This window comes from Plectropomus leopardus, chromosome 8 (genome assembly GCF_026936395.1).
Source record: "Plectropomus leopardus strain MGB_pleo_1.0 chromosome 8, ASM2693639v1, whole genome shotgun sequence".
Taxonomy (NCBI): domain Eukaryota; kingdom Metazoa; phylum Chordata; class Actinopteri; order Perciformes; family Serranidae; genus Plectropomus; species Plectropomus leopardus.
This window is the reverse complement of record NC_142183.1, coordinates 6,798,612-6,819,429: the sequence shown is the minus strand read 5'-3', so window position 1 is coordinate 6,819,429 and position 20,818 is coordinate 6,798,612. Positions and strand designations below refer to the sequence as shown.

At 39.5% G+C, this 20,818-nt stretch overlaps 1 long non-coding RNA gene across 1 annotated transcript; it reads right to left on the bottom strand.

The window, feature by feature from the left end:
* Positions 1 to 256: 256 nt before the first annotated feature.
* On the bottom strand, positions 257 to 20,595 carry LOC148188839 (uncharacterized). The gene is made up of 7 exons (XR_015777119.1): positions 20,495 to 20,595; positions 17,307 to 17,736; positions 16,001 to 16,045; positions 15,728 to 15,807; positions 6,776 to 6,856; positions 4,376 to 4,504; positions 257 to 325 (listed from the first exon to the last, which is right to left on the bottom strand). It is a non-coding gene; the product is annotated as an uncharacterized LOC148188839 (long non-coding RNA).
* Positions 20,596 to 20,818: the final 223 nt, after the last annotated feature.

Below are 20,818 nucleotides of genomic sequence, written 5' to 3'. Positions count from 1 at the left end.
GCCAACTGATGCGTCGCCTTGACTACTACGAAATAACACCATATCAACAGATGGCAGCAGTCTGTATTTGTCATTCAAAAAGGGAAACCAGAAGACGGACAGGACGGATTTAAGATGGCAGTTATTGAGATAGCACATTAACAACACGATCTGATGTTGAAAAGAACAAATCATATTTACTGTGCGTTAGTGAACAAATCACAATTACAAAACGTGTTTGCAAAAGAGCTCAATGGCTAAGAAAAAATAATCTTACCTTCCAACTTTCGATCTCATACCCTCTTCACTTTAGCCGTTTATTTTACTCACTTGTGTTTCTCTTTTCCTGCAAAAGACGAAGATTTAATTAATCTCAGAGGAGAAGTTCTTTTTTTTTTTTACTCTGTTTTTATTTTCATGTAATATAGTAACGTGAAAATAACAGTCGGCTTCTGCATCTATGTATTACGCTGTAGGTATCCTTCTGTATCTGCTCTTTACGTTCTGGGATGCTACTAACATGATTTTAACAAATGCATACGGTGGGATTATGCTGCACGTGATTACTTTTAGGCAAACAAAAGCACTTCGCAACCAATACCGGGACGTCAACAAAAGCACATGCTGCTACGGATGGTTAGGTTTCACATTCAGACAGGAAGCAAACACTGGACTACCGCATGAAAGTCTGGGGTTTGTTGGACCTAGCCACTGTCCCTCCTGGTTATTTATATCACAAGTTTGTTTTGACCTCACTCCATTATGACTCTAGCTGTTTGTTCGCTCTCTCCACTCCAGTCTCTTCTCGTGCACTGAGCTGACCTGCCAGTAAGAGTGATTTCATTCACTGATGAGCTTCGCCGTCTCCGACACTAGCCGCTTTTACACAGAGATCACGCTATAGGGCCACAACTGAGTCCTTTCTTTATACTGCACCTGCATTTTTACACAGAACCAAATGATCTGGTCCAGTGTGTGATTTCACCCTGTAACGCTGCATCCCACAATTAAAAGAGGCGTGACATGTAACACAACAGCGCCGACAGTGCTTTCTAAACAATACCAAAGGCATAACATGTCAATAACAATCATTTACAGTCTCTGTTATATAGCTCCCGCATATCATTGTTTTCCCTGTTTGGGGACATTTAAGTCTGTTTTTCTTATTTGAATTAGCCTGCTGTGCTAAAAGCTGCTTTTTAAATCTCCCCTGGTGGGTCGCACAGATAAACACGTTGTCTAAACGTCACATCCGTGCGGCCAATGGTCACATCCTTCCAGCTTTACGTTTTACACAGAGTTCGTTTCAGCACTGTTACTAAATCTGTTCCCTGTTCAGTGGCGAGACCACTCTGTCCCCCTTTCCGTGATTGGACGTTATATACAGAACTGCAACGCGGTATAACAATGTGATATTCCCACTTTGAACAGTGTAAATGCGGTTACTGATTAAACATGCTGAACTTGTCGAAAAAAAGCCAACAAGGGCCAACTAGTGCCAATGTAGTGGAGCACAGCAAAATCTGTGGTGTTGACACACAATGCTCCCCTTAATGCAGACCAAACGTTAGTATTTTTGGATAATTTTTTTCCAAATTTTTGATTTAAAAAAAAAATTAGAAGTAATTGGCGCCCCCTCCATGGGAGGCACCATAGACAGCCGTCTAATTCGCCTATAGGAAGATCCGCCGCTGCACTGACTGACAGGTCTGTAACTCAGCTCCTGCTGTTTGATATATCATCCCAGTAATACTGGTCTTTCTTACCAGGTTACTGGCTGTAACAAACCAGATAAGGACCCATAAATATAAGGAGTCTTTGGCCTGAAACTGCATGAAGCTGATCCAGTGTCCCTGCACTGCACGTTTTCCCAACACTAAACCCCTGTTAACATGGAAATACCACATCCCATTGACTGAAACCCAATTATGTGGCAGCAGCTCTCGTTGGAGCAGACCTGGGATGAAATTAGAACACTGTGCAAAGTAAAACTTTTAATTCCCCGAAAAGCAATTATGAATTAGCGGCTCGTGCAGACGTCTCTCAAGGTGTCCTCCCTAAATGGACGTAATGCTGCGGCTAATTATCCAATATTGACATTTTGTCCCGCCTCAGGTCAGCGGGTCAACAGTCGGAGATTAATGGCAGCGGAGGGAGGTTATTGGACGAGGAGCTGAGGAAAAGCCACTGTTATATTACTATATTGTGACTAAAATGTATTATATTTTGTCTCTGTCAGTGTCCTTATTGAACTTTGTTAAGATATCTTCAGGTTTTATAGAGAATCACAGGGGTTATATCAGGGATACTTAACTTGCTTTGCTTGGGGGGCACAAATGACAGGATTTCTGGGACATTTTGGGGGTTTTCCACTTGCACTATATTTGACTAACAAGTTCTATTTTGATGCTGTTTTATGCACTCTGACACTTTATGTATACTAAAAGTACAAAAACAATTTCCAGTGTGAATCACTTCATTTTTATTGTGAATTAGAAAATGGTTTGGGGGCCACCCGGCATGCTATTGGGGGCCAGATTTGGCCCATGGGCCGTAAATTGAGTATCATTGGCTTATATTGTGTCTTTTATAGCCAATGTTGATGTTTTTGACCTTTTTGTACTTTGTTTTTGCAAATCTCTAATATAAGTCTAAAATAAGGCTTTATAGCCTGTATTTGTTACTCTGTACTGACCTTATCTGATAGGTCTTTATGTTTCTTCTTCATGTTTCTTTTGTGGTCCACACTGTCTATCTTAATGATTTCCTAACATATATTTTAGGACAGTTTGCTCTGGTAAGGACACCGTCCCCTCCCTCCTCCTCTCTCAAACATATAGCAGAGTTGACTGGCTTGTCGAGCTTGAAGAATTGTTTAATTTCAGGGCCCCGGCGTTTCCTGAGGTGAGGTCTGCATTGGCTGCTAATAGAGATCTAATTGATGGGCCGAGTCCCGTTTCCGTGCTCTCTCTCCCTTTATTGCGCTCTGGCGTCTGCTGTAAAATAGGTCTGTAATCAGATTCTGCCTATTCCTCCTGGAGCAGGATGAGAGCTCAGGGCTGCAGAGAGAGATGGGGCAAAAAAAAAGAAAAGAAAAAGAAAAGAAAAATCAAGTTAAGACTTGAGTAGAAATTCGACATACTGTTGTGGCTTGATGAAAAAGAGAAAAGTGGGCTTTAACGTAGAATTTCTCTCTACTTTTCTTTAAATAAACCGTCTTATAGAAACTTCTGGTGTGGCTCTCATTAGTGGGACCGTATCAGCTTTAATCTGTCAGAATATTGCTTTATTTCTTCGGGGATTCAGAGTTTTGCTGCAATATTTATACACTGAACCTCTCATCTAAAATTCAAACTTACAGGATTACTATAGATCTTCCATAAAAGGGTCTGTTATTGCTGCCAAATGCCTTCTATAATGATTATTTTAACGTGGTTATATGTGCTTTCATGACTCAGACTCTCACTTCATGATCTAATCAAATTGCGCACAGACCAGTTTTGGTTCATACGAGTGTTTTGCAGCCAGGAGGTACAGAAGATGTCAATCAAATCAGACTGGCAGCAACAGAAACAGAGTGATTCTCTATTTTTTCCCTCTCCTCTGCTTCTCTCTCCATCTCCTATAGAGCTTCCTGCGATTGGCCGGCTGTCTGGGCAGTGATAGCAGCCCTGGAGCCGAGGATGATTGATGATGGCGAGGGCAAGGCCGAGCGCTGGCAGCATAAAGCCCCATAGACGCCTCAATAAAGAGCCTGGCTAGTGGAGAGCCTGGGCCCCGCTCAATAGGGCCCCCACCGCCTCCGAGGACCCACGGCTAGAGAAGTGCGTGGAGAGAGAGAGAGAGAGGGAGGGAGGGAGGAAGAGAGGGAGAAGGAGAGGTGCTCTGTTGTTGGATAATCCGTTTAGCTATCGAGCCAGCAGCCGTCTGAGGCTGGATAAGTGCAGCGACGGATGTGTGTGGGGTGAAAATAGCAGGGGTTGGCTGGTGGAGTGCTGGAGGGGGGGCAGGGACGAAGGATGTAGAGAGAGAGAGAGGGAGAGATGGATCATCCAGTCTCAGGATGCATAATGGGGGGAAAAAGGGAAGTGGATGTGCAAAACTGGAAATTTCTGCAGGCTGCTTTTAACACAAAAACACATAAGGAATCAGCCTAAAAAGTTGACCAAAAGAATGTGAACTGAAGCGGCTCTGCTGCTACTCTGGTGGCCGTCATTCAGCCTACAGATGCATAACTGCGGTGACCTTTGCTTCAGCAGATCAATGAGACCCTGCGAGGTTGGATTCCTCCGGGTGCAGCGTCCACTGCTGTGGCCCCAGACCGCATGCAGCCCTGTTGTAACCCCCAGCGCACAGCAGCTCTGAAAAGCACAATTAGGCAGTAATCTGCTCCTACCAAGCCAGCTTTCAGTGACTCCAGCATGGCTACACGACGTCCTGCAGACCGTCCTGGCTGGAGTTGGCAGGATGGAGGTCTGAGAGAGCAGCAGGGCCGCAGACTGGTGGCCTGAGGATCGTCTTCACTCTGCAGGGTTCAGAGATCAAGGATGAGACATTATTTTGCATAAGACCCTGCAGATGTTGCACTTGCATTTGATTTTACAAGTTTTTGGGGCTGATTCAAACAGTATTAAAACAAGCTGAATCAATGTTCCCAAATGCACTGAAGTCTGAAATGTTGTTTATTAAAACTAAAAGCTTTTGAAAATGTCATAATCTCAAAATAATTTGCATAAGTTGTTTTTCAGCAATGCTTTGTGCAATTCAGTCATATTCATTTGCATTTTTATGTCCTTAATGCAAATAAATCTACCAAAGTTTCCACAAAACAACTTCTCTTTGTTCTTTTAATTTCTGCTCTTCCATGCACTGAATAAGGAGGCACATGCAGAACTATTTAAATCTTAAAGCAGAGCTATACAAAACCATTAGTGCACTGTCTTTATTTAGTGACTTTTTTTTTTCTATTTTTTAAGCATTTTCCATTTATTTATGTACATTGTGCACCATGGGGAGTTTTCGGTTTGGTTGTATGCTTGTTTATATGATGATAAATAAAGCTCTTTTATTCTAGAGAGTTTTTTTCCATTTGGAATCATTTCACATGAATCCAAGTCAACTCTCAAGTCTCATTTTATGTCCAAAGTGTTTTTAATTCCAAGTTAAAGCAAACTGCAAGTCATAATGCAAGTTGTTCAATCTGACAACTATGACATACAGGTAGTTTTAGTAGATATGAACCTTTCAATCTCTTCTCTCAATCTCTTCAAGTGTTCATATCCTATATCACGTTTTACTCAATTAATTGTTTTCTTTATGGAAACGCTCTCTGGGATCAATAAAGGCTTAAAAATCAACCCAATGGTCAGAACAAATGTTGACGTATGTTTCTGCAAACCATTGACAGGTTACATTGGCACGTTATTAAGTAATGGATTCACTGAAACTTTATGTGCCAAAAATTCTGTAATTAATGTGTGGTTATGTTGAGGCGCAAAAAAACCCACGTGGTTATGATAAGAATCCCAGCTGGCAAACCAGCGACGTCTCAGTAAAAAAACAAGCACTCTGTGGACCTAAACAGTTATCGGAGAAACCATGACAGGACAGAAGAAGATGCTCAAAACACGGCAATGTGTCTTTAAACTTCAACCTGTTTTGTTGTTTGTTGGTGGAACGGTTGTCTGCAGCCTTGCAGCCATCTCGTCTAAGTGTCATCCTCACTTTCGTCCACCTCCAGATGACAGAAGGCCTTTTTACACAGACATCATGGTAAAGGGCTGCTAATAAGTCCCTTCTTTGTGCCTCCTTTGCATTTTTACACAGAACAAAATGACAGCAGCACAACAGCGTCTCCATCTAGCGTGACATGAAACATAAGCACTGGCAGCACTTTCTAAACAACGACAGCAACAACATGTCAATAACAACCATTTCCCCTCTCCGTTATATGGCAGCTGATCTCATCCTGCTCGGATCTCATTGTTTTCCCAGTTTGCGGACATTTATGACTGCTGTTCTTCTAATTCGTCGCTAAATGTTAAAACCTGCTTTTTAAATCTCCCACAGTTCGGACACACACAACACATCACACCTCCACACCCATGGTCACGGGGGATTATGGATGGATGCAAGCCACCAGTGGGACGGACATGAATTGAGGAGAACTGGTCGCGTATAGTCGGCATGAACCGGACCACTTTGTTCCCCCTTTCTGCGACTGGACGTTATACACGGAACAGCTAGGCGGCAAAACGGGTTGATTTTCCTGCCTTGATAAGTCAGTGTAAAAGCGACCAAAGTCACATAATATGTCACTTTAGAAACGTTGATATGATATGTAGAAAATGTATAAATGTAACATATTCATGACTTGCAGAAATGTACATGGCCAACATTTTCTTCTGCTGAGTGGGCTGCTTACTTTCAAATCTTCCCGGGACAGACAACAGCAAAGACGAAGCAGATATGACGTATTCTTAAGGGCAATCAAAACAACAATTATTTACAATGATTTGCTGCTACTGCAAAACACACTTCCAGAGTAAATGGCAGCAACACCACAGAAGGAAAACAAACCTAAATCAAGTCCTCAGGAGGTCAAAACCCACAGCAGACAAATAAAAATCAGGCTCAAAGTCAAGATTTAGAGACTTAAATCCGAGTCCAAATCTTAATTCAACAATCTTACAATGATTGATGATTTTATTGCATGTTATGCTGAAAACTCAGAAGGTGAAGGTGAAGGCTGTGGTACATATTCTTAATACAAAGTCTTTGTATTTAGGATACTTACCATACACGCGTGTCCCCGGCGTTACGAATGAGTCCCCTCCATTAAATAAAGAGCATCAGGGTGTTTTGATGAACTACAGACCTGAAACAAGAATTGACAAAAAAGAAAAAAGAAACACTTAACAGAGTTCAGCAAAGAAATATGGACTCAAGTATAGATTATGGTGCATATCTATGTAGGAATATGGTTTTGTCTTGTATGTTTTCTTTCTTTTTTTGTTTGTTTGTTTGTTCTGTTTGTGCTTTTTCTCTCTTAGAAATACTTATCTAAATTTTAATTATTATTTTGTTTTGTGATTTTTTCTGATTTATACATATGTATATGAGACATTTGATTTGATGACCATAGGTGACATTTTAAGTGGGGAAAAGTTAAATAAAATATTAATGGAAAAAAAGAAACATGGATTCTACTCTCTTGTTATTAAACATATTAGCCTGTAAACTCATAATAAATAATGAAAAAAAGTCTTTACAGAATTTAAAATGATGGCAGCGACACAGATCAGCATACCTGTTCATGTTGTTCACTCTCACTCCTCTTTATATTTGACTTGTGATTAAGTTTAACAACCTTTTTCATGATTATAATCAACGACTTACACTACTTACTAATGAATCTAAACTAACACGCATTACACCTTATTGCTTTACAGCCAATTAGAGCCACACAAAATCTGTGTGAGCAGTTCAAAAGCAATAGGTTAATGAAAGCCTAACAGCCAAACGTGTCTTTATTGATTTGTGATTAGTGCCGGGGGGCTTATTCATGGGGTATCCATAACTTGATTCTGCCTCGGATTTTAATTGCCTAATTGGAGTGATTATTTAGCAATGGGAAACCATTCCACCTGTTCCTCCGCCGTACTTCTGCAAGTGTCAACGCTGTTTGATAGTCATGTTGACACAAACAGTTATCCTCCCGAGTGGTGGAACAAGTACTGTGAACTTTTAGATAAAAGTACAACAATGTAAAAACACTCCAGTACAAGTAAAAGTCCTGCATTCAAAATCCCACTAAAGTACACAAGTATCTCAGCACAATGTAATTAAAGTATCGAAGTTAAGAGTACTTAATCTGAAGTAAATTGTCACCTGTGACTGATTTATCATTATTGTAATATATGTTATTGTTAAGGCTGATGCAGTACAGTGGTTCCCAACATAAGGGACAGGCCCCTCCACAGGGTCACCAGATAAATCTGAGGGGTCATAATCTTTTCTTAATCATAACAAAGTTGTTTTTGTGCCTACACATAACCACACATTAACCACAGCGTTGTTGAAACATAAATAAGTATCTGTGGCTTAAAGAAACCCTAAATGTCAACGATTATTCTGGCTATCATCTAAGTATAGGTGTCCCTGAAAAACTGACGACTGAGTGTAAAAGTCTTGTTTTCTTAAAACAAACAAAGAAAATTTGCCTGTGTCCTGAAAGTTTTTCAGTTTTCTTCCAATACAATTCATTTTGTCTTAAGATTTCTTTTTCAGAAACAAGTGTAAGTATCTTTAAACGAGACAGAAATATGCTAAAAACAAGAAAAAATGACTTCATAGTGGAAAAACTTAAAAGTTAAGTTTGCAAATGAGCCTTTTTTTATTGGAAACAGGCTAAAATTATCTTACTGCTCTTGCAGAACACTGTTTTTTAGAAAATGAGACTTTTAAGGGATACATAATGGACAAATGACGAGTGATATTAAGATTTTTTACATTTTTATGTACTTTTTACAGAGTACATCCTACATATATTCTGGTGATACATTTTTATTATATGCATCAATCCTCTGACTGCTCTTAAATACTGCACACGCCTTTATTGTGCAGATGTTCCTCCTCCTTTCTCCCTAATCCGAGTCACACAGCTGTGACATGCACCTCCTCAGGAAGAGAGAACGAGCTGATGAGAGCTGGAGTGGTGGGGGAGGAAGGTGGGAGGAGGAGGAGGAGATAGAAGATGGAGGGAGAAACCAAAGCACAGAGAGAGAGAGAGAAGCTCTTAGACAGATTATTGCTCATTAGAGGCTGCCTTGCACCGTACCATTATGTCAGGAGGAATCCTTTTTCATTTGCACAAATTTGCCTGGAATTTTTCTTATTTAGCCTGGCCTCCATTATCAGAGCTGGAAATCAGATTAGCCTATGATTATTCTCTGGCTCGCTTGCCAACATTTCCCCATGCGGCCAACGCTGGTGGCTTGGATTTGTCTTGGCCTTTTGTTAACCTCTGCCCACCAACAATGCACGCAACAACAGCCGCAATATGAAATAATTCAGTGCTGGATAATGTGCTCAACCCGAAGGCCCACTCATTAGATTTGTTCATGCTGCACATAAACACATGTTCGCCATGTCAGTCAGAGAGGAGAGATTATGGGACATATTTCCCTTTGGATGTATAACTTTCAATATATATATGATAGAAGTGTTACTTAAATCTGACTTGAGTTTGACCTTACACATTTTTTGAAACAGAGGGGTAACTAAGTAACTAAGCACTGCACCCAAGGACAATTTTAAAGGGGAACTCCACTGATTTGCGCATCGAAATCTGTTTACACAACACGCTCTCACTCCGAGCTCGTCACATGGCGTCGCTCTGTCAGTGACCTTCTGCGTCCACATATGACGCTTTAGGTATCGTTGTGCGTCAGCTGTTTACGCTGTTTACGGTGATGTCAACAAACACGCGCAGTGGGATGAAGCAGCCCAACACCCTGATGTCAAAAAATGCACGGGCTGAAGTGGCACGGTCCCTATATTCACACAACAGTGCAGACTGTCACGATGGTCGGGATTAGGCACCAGAGTCACGGATGGTTAGGTTTAGGCAAAAGAGGCACACGGTGAAGTGAACTATGGACTCCCGCCGAAAGTCACTTGTTTGTTGGACCGACCTAACGTGGTTACCAGCAGTATTATTATTATCTGACGCTGTCCTTCAGTATTTCAGGTGCACACGACTGGTATCGTCCTGTCGCGTTGTCAAGTGAGGCGGTGTGTGCTGAATGTGGACGCAGACGGCGGCTTTTGGCGTCACACTCCTTCGCCAAAAGCACTGACAAGGCGGGGTTTTTTGACAAATATAGAATGAGATCGGGTTGGTTTACAAGTCTTGAGGAGTTATGTGAAAAAAAGTTATGTAGTTTGAAAACTACATAAAAAAATCTTGGAGTGTGAAGTTTAAAAGTCAATTTCAGAACACGCCAGCTATCAGTCTGATGACAGTTTAGCCTCTGGGAGTCACGGCTGGTATTTTGGGTGTTCTGGTGTAGCCATATAAAGATACACAGATAACAGATAACGAAGCCAAGACTTCCTCTTCCTTTCGCCCGTCATTGTTTACAGTCTGATCAGCAACTTGAGAAGCTTGAGTTGTAGTTAAAGCTAATCCCAGCCCATTCTGATGCTGCCTTCATGTGCTCCTTAGAAATTATTATATTTAAGAGTTAGGAGAACAAGAACGGCCTTTCAAAGTTACGAGTTTAAAACTGGGAAAATTTCGATGATACCCGAGCTGCTAAGTTGTGATATTTGCGAGACGTTTCAGGCAGCAGAATTGTCAGAAACCACAAAAAGTGTCAACAACTGATGGTAAAAATTGATATATTTCATTCTTTTGTTCCTATAATTTGCTTTTAGCAGTTACATTTTAGTATATGCATCTATTAGGTGTAGCAGAGTTGCTGCCTGCATTAAAAAGACAGCTAAACTCAACAGGAAGTCTCTGCATCTCTTTATTGATAACTGAAGATCTCATGTTTTAAGAATCTAGACGTTATCCTCCAGGGGTAATGTTGACTGCCTTAAACTGGATGTCATGGAAGTAGAAACAGCACGTATCCTAACATTATAAAATAGTCTCATCATTAGAAACACACAACTGCTAAACAGACTCGTACGGACTTTTTTTCTGTCAGTTTACCCACCAGAGAGTAGACCTGCCTCCTCCCCAGTAACCCTCTTATCTACCCAGTAAACCCATCTCACCAACTACCGTAACACCACTGGACGCTCCTGTTATCAGACAGAAAACAATCCACAAAACTTTACCAGAAATGAAATGGTTCTTCTCTAAACTATACTTGTGCATTTTGTACGTTTGGATTACTTTTAAAGCGGGGACCCTCAACTTGCTTTGCCTGGGGGCCACTTTTTATAAAATGAATAGAGGTCAGCTGCATCGGCCTCGTGTGTTTTTATTTAGGATTTTAGGATGCTTCTCAGATTTCTGGACATTTCTAGGATTTTACAACATTTCTTTGAGTTTTGGATGTTTAACGACATTTAGGACATTTCTGAGATTTGAGGACCTTTCTAGGATTTCAAGATATTTCTAGGATTTTACGACATTTCTCCGAGTTTTCGTTTCTAGGATTTTATGTTTTATGTTTCTCAGATTTTAAAGCTTTTCTAGGATGTCAAGCAGTTTTTAGGATTTAAAACATAATGGGCTTAGCCAGGATGTCTGTACAGAGGATCCTCCACTGGCATTTTTTTTGATAAGCAAGCTCTATTTTGATGCTGTTTTATGCTCTCTGGCACCTTATACATACAAAAAGTACAAAACCAATTCCTATACTGAATCAGTTCATTTTTATTGTGAATTAAATAATGGTTGGGGGGGGGGGCACCTATTGGGGGTTAGCTTTGGTCCGCAGGCTGTAAGAGGAGTCTTAAAGGTTAAAAGTCACATTAACAATAAACAAAAAAAAAAACCAACATAGCAATAACACAGAGGTTTTTCTCATTACAGCAGCGATACAGCGCCCTGTAATATGTGTTGTAATGTCAGCAGCAGCAGCTGTAAGACAATTTTAACTCCATAGAAAAATAACACCCTCCCTCCTCCTCTTCCTCTCCCCCTCCCTCCCCTCTGCCAGCAGCAGCAGCAGCAGCAGCAGCAGCAGCAGCTTGGCTCTGTGTTCCTGACAACTTCCATAAATTATTGGAGATTTTCATATTTCAAATTTCATCTGCATTCATGCGCAGCGGCCAGGGCCCCGGTGGAGGCTAGCGTCGGGGTGTCGGGTGTGGAGGCAGCAGAGCCCTCGGTAGCAGCGCTGCCACCGGCTGCCTGGCTCAGTGGCCCCAGAGACCCTTGGCTAATTGAATTGCATCCCCTGATTAGATTATCCTTGCGGCAGCTTGCTGCCAATCTGAAGTATGGGTGCCTTCTATCCTACTTAACCCCTCTGCCCCCCACCCGCTGCTGCAGGCACACACACACAAACACACACACCACACACACACACAAGGCAGAGTGCCCAATATATTCAGGGGCCATCAAAGTTGGCCAGTTTAGTTATTTTTCTTTTGCATTGTCTTGCCTTGTAAAAGTGGCCATCTCTCACCGCCCGGCCCTCACCACCGCTCCTTCTTTACCAAACAGCCGACCCTGGCAAACTGCGAGAGTCATTACTCCAACTTTGTTTTTCTGTTTGTTTTGCTTTTTCTCTCCTGCAGACTGTGGGGCCGACTATTACTGAGGGCCTGACTGACAGAGACGCAGCTACACACAGGTCAACCACGACAGAGATCACTGCTTGTAGACGACGTTTTAACTTTAAGACGCTTTTTCCACCATCAAGTTCCACTTCTGAATTATGTATTTATCACAACCGAAGTATAATCTGACTTTATTTGTGATTATTTGTTTCACACTACACATCTCTTTATTACTGAAGTATTTAATGCTAAATGTTTTTTTATTTCTTGTCCTATTGTAGATACTCATAACATGTTCTATTTTTTTGTATTTCTTCTTTTACCTTTATTATGCATAGACACTTTCTCTTCTTACTGTGACACTTACACGACGTTAATAACTTTGTGAATTAATTTCTCACACAAGCAGATAATTTTGCTAAAATTACGCAAAAAATACTGTATAGTTATAATAAAACTTTTGTCTGGACTGTGACTGCAACAAATGTATTACCCTGTCTGCAATATAATTTTACTGTAGCATTACTACACCATATATTACTACTGTATAATAAAGCCAATGGTAAACAAGCAGTGGTTGAGGGTGACTGAGTAAATTTACTGAACTTAATTACAGTTTGAGGCACATAATAAGGTCTGTTAATGGATGAAAACATTGGAAAAAAATAATTCTATATCTGTAATGGACTTTGATGCTGTTAAATGTTTGTTTACAAGAGTGATGTTCATCAAAATTGGCCTATATTTCAAAATTTGATTGATAAAATCCATGTAAATATAAACATACCTCAAGTGTGTATGGTCAGAAATCTACAGATTGGGTCTTTAATAACAAATTGAACTTTATTTTTTTTTAATGTATTTAGAAAAATTAGACATCTTTAATAATGGTTCTGTGTCAGAGTAAAGGTTTCAGGTCACATTTTAGACTTCACTGCTATAAAAAACAACAATCCTTGGGTAATTATTGATTTATTTGATGATTATTTTCTCTTTTTTTCTCGATTCACTGATTAATTATTTGGCCTCTAAGGGCCTTGAAACTAAATTGACAGCTGGCCATGGTGAGTGTCTGTCACCCTATTTTTTGCAGTGTGGTCTGCACCCTTGTCTGCTTTTTTTGGCGGTTCAGCATGTTGAATTAGCGTCAAAGACATCGGATTGAGAAGAGAAACAAAGTTGAGCAAAGTAAACAAACGGCTAAAGTCAAAAGGGCATGAGAGCAAACGCATAATTAGGTAAGATTATTGTGTTTAGCCACTGAGCTCTTTAGCAGAAACATTTTGTAATTGTTTGTGTTAATGTTCACTATTAGACGGTAAATAATTTGTTTATTTATCATCAGGTTGTATTGTTAATGTGCTAACTGGCTAACTAGTGTCTTGATCTGTCCTGTCGGTCTTCTGTTTTCGTTCTACTGTCGTCAGCTTCTCACGCAGGCGCAAAACAAACGTGCTAGTTGGTCGTCGCAGTCTTTGCGGTGCATTTCGTTTTTGGCTGGGACACAGGAGAAATTAGGCAAGGCAACAGTTGGCCTTTAACGCACCAGTTCTTTGTGTCGTTTTTTTTGTGTCTGGACCTTAAAATGTCTGAAAATGGTGAAAAAAGCAGAACTCAAAAACTCAATTTCATATATTCAAATAGCGCATTTTGTCTGACCAATTACTCAAAAAGTCAAATATATCCAGTTTGTATCACAGAAAAACAGCAAACATGTCTGAAAAACTACGACCAGTTCAATTTGTGAAAAGTCCGTAATAATAATTAATCAAAATTTAAATTACTTTCTGTCAACCAACGACTCCGTTCAGATCTTAAATACAGGGTGTGATGCCACAGCGTCGTATTTCGGACAAACAAGTTACACCAAACATCGTAAAAAGCCTCGTGACCCTGTGATGACTGCAAACACCCCCGTCAGTCTGTGCCACCAGCAGGCCATGTCATCTCATGCATTGCCACATTTCAGTTTGGGGCCGATGCATAACCCAGATGAATATAAGTGTTCACTGAGGAAAAGTCATGTTCTGATGTAATTATCATCTATTGCTTCCTGTAATCGTATCAGATCTCTTTTGAACAATAATCTCATGGTGAACGTCTGGAACGGAGCCCTCCTCCCTGTTTATTGTTCTCCACTCCGGTAAAACGCAATTCAATTGAGGACTCAGCTATTAGATTTTTTGCTCTGTAGAATAAACTGAAATCCTATTTTTGCTGGAAATTATCAATACATCTCGCAGAGCAAAAGTAAGAAGACACAGAGCAAAAGTAGACCCTGGGTAAAGGGAGAGATGAAGTAGATGAAAGATGAGGAAGAGTTGATAGGAAGACTTTCACCAACTGGAGAAAGGATTTATTGACGTACTGGGGTCAAACGTACGTATATGCTACGGTTTGTAAATCACATCAAAACTGCAAAATACTGACTACTTTATTGTGCGCCTGCAAGTAAACCGGGTATATTAAAATGTGGAACCGAAGGACTGTACAGTAAATAAAAGTGTTATTTCTTTGTTGCTAGGATTAAAAATAAAGAAAAAAAAGTGTTTTTTTTAAAGCATAAAAAACATATTTGAATGAGCGCGTTAAAGTTAAAGAAATTACTTTCATTTATCAGATAAAATAGCAGAGGTGTGGTCTCAAGTCACATGACTTGGTTTGAGTCAGACTCGAGTCACAAATTTAATGACATAACCCTTTGAAACCAGAGCAATTTGGTTTGATTTCCTGAAAATATTAAGGGGAGTAGACAACAAAAACTTAACTACACATGGCCCAAAAATGAGCAAGAAAGTAGTAAAAAAATATGAGAAAATAAATTGAAAATAAGCAAAAAAAAGCACTGCAACCAAAAAATTGTACTGAATTGCTTTAGAACAGCGACAAAAATGCTGTGAGGGCACAACATGGTGATCGTGACTACTATCAATGAAAAAGCTGCTAAAAAAAACAGTATGAAACTGATATTTGTGACGAGACGAGAAAGTCAACAGAATATATTCGAGCTAAACTCTGCCTCTTTGTCAAAGTGCCACCGTGCAGGTGAACGAACATGAGTAACCATATCCATCCTGTGCCGATTACAACTGCCAGTGAAAGTAACCTAAACAAAACAATAACAAAAAGAGGCTCGTTGTGACTCCTACAATAGTAATGACCAAATAATACAAAGAACAGGGCAATAAAATATAAAAAAAACACCTCTCTCCCTCTACAGGAGGAAATGGCACTTCGAAATAAAAGCTCTGTGCCAGAAATTCACTGTAATTCAAAATAAAGTCTGTTTTTTGGGATTTTTTTAACCTACCAACTTGACATAGTCGAGGGTCACCTGAAGTCCATTAGGGATGGACCCATGACACAATTTTGGACCACAACCCACCAATTAGGAACCACTGACATACTGTTACTCTGTTGTTAAAATGGCATTACATGTGTTAAAGAAGACATTATGACTTGTTTAGGACACAAATCCCAAAGTTTGACACTTGTGACTCACCTGTCTTGACTTGACTTGAGTGCAAAGACTTGACTTGCAAAATAACGACTTGTTCAAACCTCTGGAAATCATCTCATCAACTGTCAAACAAGAACAAAACACAATATTGCAACCAGCAGCAGTTGATATTCTCCGTTTTTACTGATCAGAACAGCTGCACACGAACACAAAAACAATTCATCTACACAAACATAACTTCAGCTCTTCAGTTTTCTGTTTCCTTTCTGCATGAATGAATTTGACAACATCAAAAAGAAGTGAAATCATACTTACAGACTTCGGAGCGATGCAGCGGGTCTGCAGTGTTTTGCATCTGGCCTGCAAAAATATCGATGACACACAGAGTTTGAGACGAACCAATAGCTTTAATTCGATCAGTGAGCTCATACAGTAAACATGGACAGCTACAGAAATCCATCGTGAAATGTGATTTTGAAAAAGCAGCCGTGCAGCCGGGGATTTTACAAATGGACAATAATACTCGAAATATACATAAATCTATCTGCAATCGTCTTAAGCTGAGGCTCACATCACCGTTGTTGTTGTAGGTTCGTAATCAACTGTGACTGGCTGATCAAACTTTATCACTCGAAACATTATTTTCTTGTGTGAAAATAGTTCAGTTTTTTGGGCTGTTAGAGAATCTGTTTCCCTCTTTGACACTTATTTGTCCCCTTTGCTAATTTGTGAGACTTACTGAGGTGAAACTGTACTTCGACGTTCAAAAGTGACACCAGTTTCATAGACGTAGTTATCTATAGTTTTAGATAAAATACAGTAACGTATAATGTGTCCATGTTTTTGGATTCTGGCATTTTTGGCCTTGTGTTTGTAGTTCGAAACCTTGTGAGGTGTTCACATGTTACAAATACAGACAAATTACATCCAGAGGGCTGGATGTAATTTCAAGAAATAAATAGATCTTAAAAAAATCATTTGTAAAAAAAAAACTAAGGAAAAACTATATCTATAATGATCATAATTATATATTTTAAATTATTTCACAGAATTATTATAATTTTTAAGTGCTTTTTTCCAGGTCATTTACTTGTTAGTTTTTTGGTTTGCTTTATTTTTTATTTTGTTTTATTTTGTTTATTGGTCAATGATTTTCAGACATTTGTTTATACTTTGCACAAATTTCTTGCTTATTTTTTGAGTGATTTCTTCTGTCGTTGCTCATCGCCTTCTCATGTTTTTGACAGAAATCAAGCCAAACTGCTCAGGTTTTAAAGGGTCAACTTCCTGCCTCTGAAATGTATAAATCTATAGGCTAATGTTAAAATCAAAGAACCAGCTGTTTGTCTTTTATCCAAATATTAAACTAGGAGAATTAACACTAATCCAAGATGAAAAAGTGCTCCAGTTGTGAGTCACCAGACATCATCAATGGAAAAAATGAACTTAAGCCTCCAGAACCAGGGGTGCCAAAAACGCTGTCTCCCACATTACAACTCTGTGAAGAAATATCTGTTTTTGGTCAAACATTTCATACAAAGGGTAGGGTTATGGTGATGAATTTGTGTCTAAAATCGGATTTATATCTCAAATTGACGGCAGATGATTAAAATCTGTTCACCTGTTTGGGCGCTGCTGGAGGCTGAGGATGCTCAGGCATGTGCAGCGGGGCCGTCAGCGTCTCCGCTCCCCTCAGCAGCCATCCATCCATCCAGCTCTCCTGAGTCACTTTTCATAATTATTGAATTACATTCCTGGCAACCCATTAAGCAGGACATTCTCTTCTTAACCACCTGCTCTTCCCCCTCCTCCACCCCATTTTACGCCATCAATCTTTCAGCGTTACCGGAGCCCCTAAAAGCTTTCTGACTGCTCTATAATGGGGGACAGCGCGGGGTCAGGGGGTGCTACAGGACTGTGTGCTCAGGAGCAGTGATGCCTCAGCATTCGGGTGGGGAGCGGGGCAAAGGGACGGGTGGTGGTGGTGTGAGGGGGCAGCGGGGGTCACTCGCTGCAGCACGGCCGGAGCAGGTCACTGACTGGACCTTTGGCTGGGAACAAGAGAGAAAAAACATGTTTATATGTGCGATTATGTGACTGTGCGTGCCTGTGATTCATGTATATAACCTGTTCAGGTGTTTCAAAAATAAAATAAAGCTCTGAGACTCAAATAGTATACATTTGTCACTTTCAGTACATTTAATTTTAGTAAAAAAGTGTTGTAATTTACTCTTGTGGTATTTTTACTCATCTTGTTTTGCCTAATTTTATGTCAGTTTTTGATTTCCTACATTTCCCAGAATGCCTTTCGACACCAAAGAGTGAGAATGAACTTGCTGCGGTGGTGGTTAACAGCAGAAAACACAGAAGTTTTGTGAGGCTTTTCAAGTTTCTGAGGACTTTCTGATCAGCTTTTTAAGAATTTATTCTGTCGTGAAAATGGTTCTCAGCTGGACTTTCGTGTTATCGCTCTTCAAACTAAACAAACTGACATTAAGGCTGAGTTGAAGTCTGAGAAGTAAAACACCTCCAAACTGTCATCAAAGTGAAAACATCACTGTGAAGTATTTGATGTTGTTTTTAACCCTTTGAAACCGGTGCAAACTGGTGAGAAACATGGGAGGAGGCAACAAGCACAAAAATTAGCAAAAAAAAAAGTTACAAGAATCCTGAAAATAATAATAACAAAATTTTAAATAGAAAATTATTTATATTATCTTCTGGACATTTTCTCTGTTTTTTCTGAATAATTTTATAACAATTCTCTCCTTAAAAAACAAACAAAACAAACAAAACAAATAAAAAAACAAGCACATTTTAGGTTTCTTGTCCACTTTTACTGATTTCTTGCAATCTGTGGGAAATTTCTTGCTGAGTTGGTCATTGCTGTATTTTCCCACGTTTTCTAAAGAAATTAAACCAATTTACAAAGTTTTCAAAGCAAATAGCTTGTAAAAAGTGTCTGAACGCAGCACAGGAAAACTGGTTTCAAAGGGTTAAAAAAATCATTGGTTTGGTTTGTTTCTGATTGGTTGTGAGGTATCCATGAAACTGTAAAACATCAGTTTTAAGCCTACTATGTACATCAACGCTACAGGTATTAAACTACAGCTACCTTCTTGTTGAGTTGTTTATGAGTCCCGACATAATAAATTAAAGTTAACTCTGTAAGTAAAGTGAAGCCTCAGTCGCTTATAAATGATCACTGTGTACCGATATAACTGTTATCTATTCTGGGGGAAACACTGTATTATGCTGTGAACATGGTTTTGGTTCCACTTTGTTGCATAAATTTTATACTGAAAATTCAGATGGACATGTTGATTATTTTACAGCACAAGCAGAAAAGTGTGCAAATAAAGGAGCATAAATATAATAATAATAATATAATAAGGCACAGGTATAGAAATGCCAATAAACAGATACCCACTTAATGCAAAACATACTTTATGTTGATATGCAAGATAACTGGAAAGTGAAGTTAAATTAGGTCACTGTGTAACAGGAATTTAAACAGGTTATGGGTTTGGTATTCCTCAAACACAGTAGTTAAATTAAGTCACCAACACTTTGAGGTTTGTTTGGATTAAGAAAGATTTGATTTTTAGAAATATATTTCATCATCCTATCTCGTTTCACCCATTCTGGAAAATTTCCCACTCAAATGATATTTGACACAAACAGAAATTTTATATATATTTTTTTTTTCGGTGTAATAGTGACACAATTAGCTCTGGTTAAATGCTAAATGTTTCGACACTCATCATGTGAACATCACTGACATTTTGACACGTGAGTCATTTTGGTATTTTGATGCACAGTGCTCTTTTCAGTGTGTTGTCCAGGAGATTCCTCTAAAGTCAATGTTAAGTGAATAGTAAGGTTAGGTTTGTCTTTACCCTGCTGGCTTATTGACTCGCCTGTCAATACCACTGCAGGGAAAATCCATAAAGCCTGCAAATCTTATCTCAACATCCGCTTTATGGGTGTGCATCTTCACTCGTGTGTGTGTGTGTGTGTGTGTGTGTGTGTGTGTGTGTGTGTGTGTGTGTGTGTGTGTGTGTGTGGCTTTAAAGGTCACATACAGTATTTTACTGGGATATATATTGTTTCAATGAATATTCAATCCTCCGGGATGAACAACGGCTTTGTGAAATGTGTTATTACAGGTCTTATGACGACAGCTGAAAAAAAAAGATGAAAAATATCCTAACAAGGGCAAGAAGACGATGGCGAACGTACGCACGAGAACCGCCAGCTGATCACAATAGTGGTGAAACAAATCTACACTTTGCTGAGGAAGCATTAATAAACTCAGTGAAGTCAGTGACACAAACGCAGCTTGGTAATCCACCATTGTTGTTATTGTGTTCCTCCTCCTTGTGCGTGGCTACTTGTTTTAAATGTAATGCGCAAAGTGATGTCACCATCCTCACAGGAGTGAGTGGTGTTTTCCAGAAAATTACACTCTGGATCGGGTTTTAAAAGTTTGCGTTTTTTGACCTCCAAAACGCTGTTGTTTCAAGAATCGTTGCTGTATTAATGGCCCTTAACACTACATGACAATAAATCTGCCATTAAACCAAAACTTTTAGATAAAGACGGTATAAAGATAAAAAAAGTCATAGAGCTAATCAGGTTTGTTCTAATCGTCAACCAGTTTCACTTGATTTAATAATATTAATGTACAGCTTTAAATTAGGGCTCCGTTTCCATAGTTACCATGGTTGTTCCACTGTCTGTCATGGTAATAATTGCAAAGCACCTACACTGATACTCTTTGCACTGAGGATATCTACTGAAAGTTACCGTTGAAAAGAGCTTTCCTTGTCCCATTTTGGTCACACAGTGGCTGAGAAACTTCCTTTGAGTCATAAATCGAGCCTTCAGTTTCCCAGCGGGTCGTACCTGGTGGCAGACAGAATAACACAGTCAAAGTGAGGCGTTTAGGGAACTGTTGTCTAAATGCAACAGTGTCATTATTCCACAACCATTACACTGTGCAATTAACATTTACTTCATAATGCTAAGTTAAAGCAAAAAACTTGTCTTTTTCCGCTTTAAGATAACGGCGTTTCTGAAAAAATGAATGGAGGTCCCCACAAGGATAGTACAAGAAATGTGTTTGTGCGT